This window comes from Arvicanthis niloticus, chromosome 15 (genome assembly GCF_011762505.2).
Source record: "Arvicanthis niloticus isolate mArvNil1 chromosome 15, mArvNil1.pat.X, whole genome shotgun sequence".
NCBI lineage: Eukaryota > Metazoa > Chordata > Mammalia > Rodentia > Muridae > Arvicanthis > Arvicanthis niloticus.
In genome coordinates, this window is record NC_047672.1 from 52,528,039 (window position 1) to 52,536,776 (window position 8,738).

At 40.5% G+C, this 8,738-nt stretch overlaps 1 pseudogene across 1 annotated transcript; it reads left to right on the forward strand.

Moving 5' to 3' along the window:
* Positions 1-3,905: 3,905 nt before the first annotated feature.
* Positions 3,906-7,443, forward strand: LOC117720454 (E3 ubiquitin-protein ligase makorin-1 pseudogene; annotated as a pseudogene). Its single transcript, XR_013104183.1, has one exon. The product of XR_013104183.1 is annotated as an E3 ubiquitin-protein ligase makorin-1 pseudogene (transcript).
* Positions 7,444-8,738: the final 1,295 nt, after the last annotated feature.

An 8,738-nucleotide genomic window follows, 5' to 3' on the forward strand; every position in this document is an offset into this window, starting at 1 on the left:
GATATCCTGCCCACTACAGCTCCCCATTTTCTCCCCTGTCGAGCATTCCTTTCCCCAGTGGCTCTCATGTGTCCTATAGTCCTTAAGTGACACATACCACCTACCATGTTCTTTATTGTAGCTCCATGTAAGTATCATGTTAAAAAGGCACCAGGACAAAATGATGCTAAGGCATCTTACAGTTGTCCAGAGCAGGTTTTCAGGAGTGTCCACATTCCTTCAGTCTGATTGTTTAATCATCACGCTGGACAACTGGTTATTAAGGTCAAAACACAGAGAATGTTTGTAGTGCTTGGAAAATCTGGAGTAATAATCTTTGAAGGACAAATCAGGGTGAGTAAGATGGTAGAGTAAAGGTGCTTCTTGTCAAACCTACAACCTGAATTTGATTCCAAGATTCACATGGAAGAAGAAAAGAACAGAGTTCTGCAAATTGTCCTCAGATTTCTACAAACATGTTATGCCATGCACATGCCCCACCAAATAAATGAATATATATATATGTGTATATATATACACACATATATACATATATACATTATATACATTATATACAGTATTATATATGTATATATACATTATATATATACATATATATATACATATATACACACATATAATACTAAAAAGCAAAATCCATAAAATTACAGGTGTGAGGCAGAAGTTACAGGTGAACATTCATAGTGGTGTGTGTATGGGATATATTTCCAGCCATCATAAACAACTTTCTTACTATATTTCTACAAGGAACAGTGATCAAAGGCCTAGTCCCTACTCAAACTTGAGATTGTTTGTCAGCTGCTAGGTGTGTTAGCAACTGATAGTTATTATTGAGTACTAATAAGGGTATTAGTCTTAGCCAAAGAGAGGTATTTTGCCTAAGGCCTTGGTGCCTTTCTGTCCACTACTTTCCAGGGATTGAAAAATATTAGGGCAAGAACACACAGCCTTAGCTCAAATAGAACAAAAATAATTAGCTCTTCATGCTGTACCCTGTCTTTGAGTAGTCAGCTGACGTTAGCTTCTTCACAATTCAACCCATCCCTCTGCCCAATCCTGCTCCCTTGACATCTTTAGAGGTACCAATATACAGTACCAACCACAGCCTACCTGTGTATCCCTCTCTGGCTGGCAACAGATCCCAACAGTCTTACCATCCATGAGGATAGATTGTTTGATGGATACCTTCACAGTAGATATGCCTCTGTTCTCAAGACACATATGTGCTTTCTAGTGAATCTGAGAAGGAAAGGATAAATTGGTAGTTGGTTAATCTGCTATAAACTCCCCAGTGGGTGCACACACGCTCCTCGACACCTAACCAAATGTTTTGGATCCACAAATGAAAGACACACACACACACACACACACACACACACACACACGTGCGTGCGCACACACACACACACACACACACACGTGCGTGCGCGCACACACACACATACACACACACACACACAGAGGCCTTCTATTTTAATATGCCTTAAACATGCAATGGCTGGGTACTTCCAAATCTCCCCGCTACTAACACACCCTCCGATGTTCCTGAATTACTATTTACTAAAACCTATTTTCCATCTTGGCCTCCACAGACCCAGGCCTGCAGCCCTTGTGGGTCATAATCCATGACTCTTATATCCTGACAGTGTCTCTGTCTCTTGGTCCTATATTTCTCAGGTTGGGACCTTCTTCGCCCTGGCAATGGCAATTCTTTTCTTGTCTCATGACCCTTGCCTGGGAACCTCAAAGTCTCACCTTTGTCTCTCTGCCCTGCTATTGACTCCTTGCAACTTCATTTACCAGTTAGAATAAGCTGGGAGCAGGGACCATCAGTATCTCACACGCAGATGTGCAAATTCTTGTATAATTTGTGAACCCAATTAACATAATATAAGCAATAAACTCAATTCACAACATCTCATCCTTTTCATCCATTGAAAAGGCCTTTCTCTCAGATATACACTGAACATAGTTATAACAGTTATGTAAACTATAAGGTATGATATGTACTAATAATATCCAGTCCATCAATTTTGTCAATTTAAGTACATTACTCTAACATATATTCTAACTAAAGAATTTACAATTCTATACCTGAATTATGTTCTGCTTTTAACTTGCATCACTATCTGAAAACCATCCTTTCAAATCTAGATCATCTTCCTTAGTGCTAGACAACTTAAGTTTGATTATGAGACTGTAACTAGTCTTTAACCTCGTTAAAGATCTGAAAATGAATTAAATATTACCTGAATATATAGGAAGCACAAAAACATACCTTCCAAAACATAACCAATTTTCAGAGACAGCTGACTACCTGGATAGTCCCCCATTCCTCAAAATGTTGTAGGATCTGTCTTTAGCCTTCTGGTCCAAAACCATCTGACAGACCTTAAGTGAAGCAGGAACTATGAAGGACTAGCTTACTCTGTCTTGGCAAGGCTAAGCTGTTGATCATCCTGCATTGTGTGCCCTTTCCTGGACAGTACTTTTGTCTTTAGATGAATTAGGGCAATTCTTGCCCAGTGGCTACCTTGTCACAACTGGAGAAACTTCATATGGAGGCTCTGATGCTCAGTATCTTTTTTGAAGCAGGTACTGTCAGGAGCTGACATGTCCCTTAGTCAAAAATCTAATAATAGTGAAATGATTATAAATGTCATATTCTGTGAATTTCTGATGTTTTCAGAATCTATATTAAGTATCCAAACTGTTAAATCTTTACTATGCTTAGTTATTTCTATTTGAATAAATACTGAAAACACTTTATTGTAATTAAATCAGAATATAATATAACCATGAGTTTACTATCTGGCCTTTAAATTTCATTACTTAATCATCTGAAACAGTTTGTAATAGCAACTACAGAAGGACTGGGTCAAAACCTTGTATTCTTAAATGAGTTGTATAGGCATAGTACCTATCAATATTAAATCCAAATTTTATATCAATATACAAAAATAATATTAATAAAAACCTTAAATCTGTATCAATATATAAATTCTGTACCAATGTAAGAAATTTATAACTTCAATTTTACATCAATTATAAAGACTTCTATCAGTGTAATATTATGGCTGCACAATGCATTGTTCATGAACAAATTTAATAATACATCCCATCTATTTCCTACATGTTCAAAATTATGACCATTTCCAAATTATCCCTTAAAACGACAACCTGTCTATAATTTATAAAAGAACCATAACCAAACACTCAAACCCAAGGGATTGGGATGATAACTCTCCACAACTTCTTTCTGCTGAACAGGGGCAATGAAACCATTTTAAAGGGGTGAGGAGAGGTTGGAAAATTGGTTAGACTCAAGAAAGATAGCTTTACTATCTGTTATCCAGCCTCTGTATGTTTAGAAGGCTCAGGACGTGACTGGATCTGTCTGAAAGCCTGGATGAACTGAGTCCATTGGGAATCAGCAGTTATTCCTGACGTTATACTAGAAGCAAATTTTTGGAAACAGCATCATGAGGCAGGTGGCTGGAACAGTATCCCCATGGATGCAACTTGTCAGAGGTGCACATTCTGTAATACATGAACCTTACAACTAAAATTTTAGTACTATTAAGATATTTGCATGAATTGTGCAAGGTGCACAAATCAGTTAAGGATGAATTTTGCTCCTTGTTTGAACAGGTGAAAGACAACAATCCTTTTATGAGTTAACTTGCCCAATATCTAGTTGTAATAAATATTCATTCATGCTATATGCACGATGAATCTTAAGGATTCTATAACCAACAAGTTTTATTGTCTAATTTTAGCTGTAAACTTGGCTAGAGACATTTTTATTTCTAAGCCAGTTACAGGGCTGTTCCCATGTGGAGTAATCAGCGAATCAAGTTACCTGTTTTGTTTGATTTTTTTTTTCAAATTTTTCTTTTCTGTAGCCAGGATCTTTAGGGGGTCTTTCCCTGTCAGTTATGATCCATGTCACTCTGAAAGGGGTCCAAAGCTTTCCTGCTTTCCCATTAACACAAATCCAGAGCCTCTCCCACAGTAGCATGTCCTTGGTCCAACAGCCTAAAATCATCAGGTTCCTTCAGTCCTGCTCTATTTTGACCTCTCTCCCAGAGGATTTTTAATACTATAACCATCAAACTAAAAACCATACACATTTTGATAATTAAAACAATTCAAAGCAATTAAAGCAATCTAAGCAAATATTATTTTCTGTTGAGACAGTGCTCCCCCATTATCTCATGCCTTGTTCTTACATAATTAGTTTATAATAGTGAGATCAAGGCCTAAAATTATTTATTCATCTATGTATATTTAAATTCTCCCTTCTATGGAGATTAATATCTCTGTGGGTATATATGTCCCGTTTCTCTTTATGTAACTTGAATTAACATCCTTTTCTATGTATTTAACTTTAATTAAATTTCCTTCTATATTTATGATTGAGCCTATTTAGGCTATTAATTTGTCACAGCAGGCTAAGCGATCCCAGATATCTCATGTAGGCCATGTTCTAAAGATCCTGAGTACTGCCCTGGTATAGACTTTTTCAAATTTCTTTTAATGGATTTTTCTCATTCCATCTCTGTGCCTTTGTTTCCTACATTTTGAGATCTAAAGCCCAGATTTCTTTATTCCATGTATATTAAAAACACTTAAACATTACCATTATACGTTCTTCTATCCTTAAAACAATTACATCAGATTTTGTTCAGCTCTATCCTTTGTTTATCCGATCATTGGAGGCAATTAGCCTCTATTGTCTGCCCCTCTGCCTTCTGAGTAGCCTGTCTGTTTACATAACTCCAAACACCTAACTCTCCAGGGCAGTCAGAAGACTTTGAGAAGGGCACCAGGCAAATCTCTACTACCCAGCTTCGTTGGCTTGGGGGAATTAAATGTGTTCTAGCTCACAACATGAACCACAAGGAACCATGAAGAACCACGAGGCTCAGCTCGGCTCGGCTGAGAAACCAATTCTCCCCACCTCCTAATCCCACATCACAGTATGTTCTTCCATTTGATAATCTCTAATTAAATTTTAAAAGTGAATACAGGCCTAACATGTTGGATGCCATCTGAAGTGGGAATATTGTTAATGCCCTCTAAGCTCTCTGGTCCATGTGCACACGCTCCTCACTACCCACTCAAATGTTTTAGATCCACAAATAAAACACACACACATGCAGCCTTCTATTTTAATATGCCTTAAAATATTAACAGTGCAAAGGCTGGGCACTTCCAAACCTTCCCACTTCTAACATACTCTCTCCTCCCATTTTCCTGAATTATTGCTTATTAAAACCTATTTTCCATCCTGGCCTCCATGGACCCAGGCCTGCAGTCCTTGTGGGTCACGACCCCAGACTCTTACATCTTGGCAGTGTCTCTGTCTCTCTGTCCTGTACTTCTCGGGCTGGGACCTTCTCTCCCTGGCAATCAATGGCAATTCTCTTCTTGCCTCATGTTCCTTGCCCAGGAACCTCAAAGTCCCACCTCTCTCTCCTTGCCCTGCCCTGGCCCCAGCAACTTTATCTACCAGTTAGAACCATCTGGGGGCAGGGACCATCAGCATCTCACATGCAGACATGCGAATTTTTGTGTAATTTGGGAACCGGGTTAACATAATACAAGCACGAAACCAAATTCACAAGAGAGGGGAAATGATGAGGCAGTTTAAAATGAGGAAGATACATTTTAGGAGCGAAGATTTGAAAATCCCATCGTGCGCTACAATTTCATTCCCAGGAGATATCGAGAAAAAGAAATGAGGGAAAGTTAAAAAACTTCCCAGAGGCCATTGCTGTGTGGGATAAACAGTAATGGCCGAGGCTGCGGCTCCCGGAACAACAGCCACAACCTCAGGAACAGGAGCAGCAGCGGCAGCGACCTCCCTCACCTCTATCCCCACAGTCACTGCCTGTCCCGGGGAGCAGCGGCAGCCAAGGCAGCCGCGGTGCCTGGACGAACGAAACAGGTCACCTGCAGATATTTTATGCATGGGGTTTGTAAGGAAGGAGATAACTGTTGATATGCTCATGACCTCTCTGACAGTCCAAATGGTGTGATGTGCAAGTATTTTCAAAGAGGGTACTGTGTTTATGGAGATCGCCGCAGTTACGAACACAGCAAGCCACTGAAACAGGAAGAAGTGACTGCTACAGATCTGAGTGCAAAACCATCCCTTGCTGCTTCCTCAAGCCTCTTTTCTGGCGTTGGATCACTTGCTGAAACGAATCCAGGCGAAGCTGAGTCACGAAACCCAAACTTTCCAACTGTAGGGGCAGGTTCAGCGGACTGGGTGAATGCCATTGAGTTTGTCCCTGGGCAGCCCTACTGTGGCCATCCTGCCCCTTCCTGCATTGAAGCACCCCTGCAGGGCTCAGTGACCAAGGAAGAGTCAGAGAAGAAGCCAACTACAGTGGAGACCAAGCAGCTTTGCCCCTGTGCTGTAGTGGGAGAGTGTCGCTATGGGGAAAACTGTGTGTATCTCCATGGAGACTCCTGTGACATGTGTGGAATGCAGGCCCTACACCCAATGGATGCTGCCCAGAGATCACAACACATAAAATCTTGCATTGAGGCCCATGAGAAGGACATGGAGCTCTCTTTTGCTGTTCAGCGCAGCAAGGACATGGTGTGTGGGATCTGCCTGGAGGTGGTCTATGAGAAAGCCAACCCCAGCAGGCGTTGTTTTGGGATCCTGTCCAACTGCAACCACACCTTCTGTCTCAAGTGTATTCGCAAGTGGAGAAGTGCTAAACAATTTGAGCGCAAGATCATAAAGTCCTGCCCTGAATGCCGAATCACATCTAACTTTGTCATTCCAAGTGAGTACTGGGTGGAGGAGAAAGAAGAGAAGCAGAAACTCATTCAGAAACACAAGGAAACCATGAGCAACAAGGCGTGCAGGTATTTTGATGAAGGACGTGGAATGTGCCCGTTTGGGGCGAACTGTTTTTATAAGCATGAGTACCCTGATGGCCGTCGAGAGGAGCCACAGAGACAGAAAGTGGGAACATCAAGCAGATACCAGGCCCAACGAAGGAACCAGGTCTGGGAGCTCATTGAGGAGAGAGAGGACAACCCCTTTGACAATGACGAAGAAGAAGTGATTATCACCCCTGAGCTGGGCGAGATGTCCTTTATGTATTTGGCTGCAGGTGGGGACTACGAGCTGACAGGCTTTGAGGACTCTGAGGAGTTCGTCTTGACTCCCATTGAGTCTGTGGCTTTTTATGACTTGGATCTATAGCAGCTTTGCATGGTGCGGGGAACTGGTCTGCAGAGCCTCAGACAGTAGCTGTCCCGTGTGCCGTGTGGCAATGCATTTGGCTCGCCTAGGCAGGCCTCTCAAACTCAAGGTGCTGTGATCTCTACCCAGGGCCTGTTCTTCTACCCTCACCTTTCCCCCAAGAGTGTGTTGTTCTCTGTTTCAAAAGTTACAAAAATAAATTTTAAAGTTAAAAAAAAAAAGCTTCCCAGAGGCCATAAATATAACAGACCCGTGTCCTTCAGTGATACACTAAACATGCTTTGAATTACAGTTAAAAGGAGGGGTAGGTTGTCAGTCATAAGCAGTTATGCAGAATATGGCACTTATAAACTAATGGAACCATTTCAAAATTCAAATTAGTAACAAATTACAATTTTCTACTACCTTTAAAACAGTAATTCAAGGGAATTGTTTGTCCGTAATTCATCTACAAGCTTTAGTCTAGCCAGTGGGGTGGGTAGGACTGTGACCTGAAAAGGCAATCTTGATGAGTATTACTCTTGGGACATGTTGGGTCTCTCTGTAGAGCAGCAGGCATCCTCATCCTTGACCTCCACTCAAGATGGTTCAGAACATTAATTTGATAGTAACTGGCATGTTGATTTTAAGACAGTATCAGAAACGTCCTAGGAGAGAAACAGTGTAAAGAATATGACAACAGGAATCCCCTCAGGAAAAAGACACATGCACATGTCTGGCTTATGATCAGAAGTGCAAGCCAATAGATATTTTCTAGGTCTTCTAAAATCCTTGATTTTCATGGAAATTGTCATAGCTTGAGAAAAGCCCAGCCTTAAATAGTTAGCTCACGAAGTACTCTTAAGCATCATGGGATATCTTGGAGGCAGCTGTGGGAGATAATGAGTGCAACACTTCTGGTCTTCAGTGATACACATTTTGGATAAAATTTAGACTCTACAATGCTTTAAATACAAAGTAATAAGTAAAGGCATGTGTTCATGAGTTAAAGCATTATTCTTTAGAATGACAAACATTCTATAAACTGTTACAATTGTAAGCAAATATGGGAAACAACAGACTGTATAGCACAAGCCAATGCTTCCAACCTGAGGCTTCAAATTATCTCCAACAGAGTCATCCAGAATGACTTATAAAACTAACATCCCTAAACCTCACTCTAGACCTATTTGGCCTGGTACACTGTACTTTAGCTCACGTACAGAGTGATTTGGGGACAGGAAAACATAAGGAACACTTCCATTATAAGATTAGTTTAAGGGCTAGTAGAGTCTTTGTAGAGCAATCTAATCAAACCCCCTTGAGTTGTAACTAAAGCATACAGACATAAGGTTCAAGAAATGGTCTGAGACCTTTTTATTTGAACAGCTATTTCGGATGACCTGTCTTCATAAATGTGTGGGGGAGAATATAAAGATGACTGAAACAAGTTCTTGTTCTCCGTGAATCTAAAATGCTATTTAATTTTCAACAGTATGTCATTTAACTTCTAATTCTCTGTTTTCAT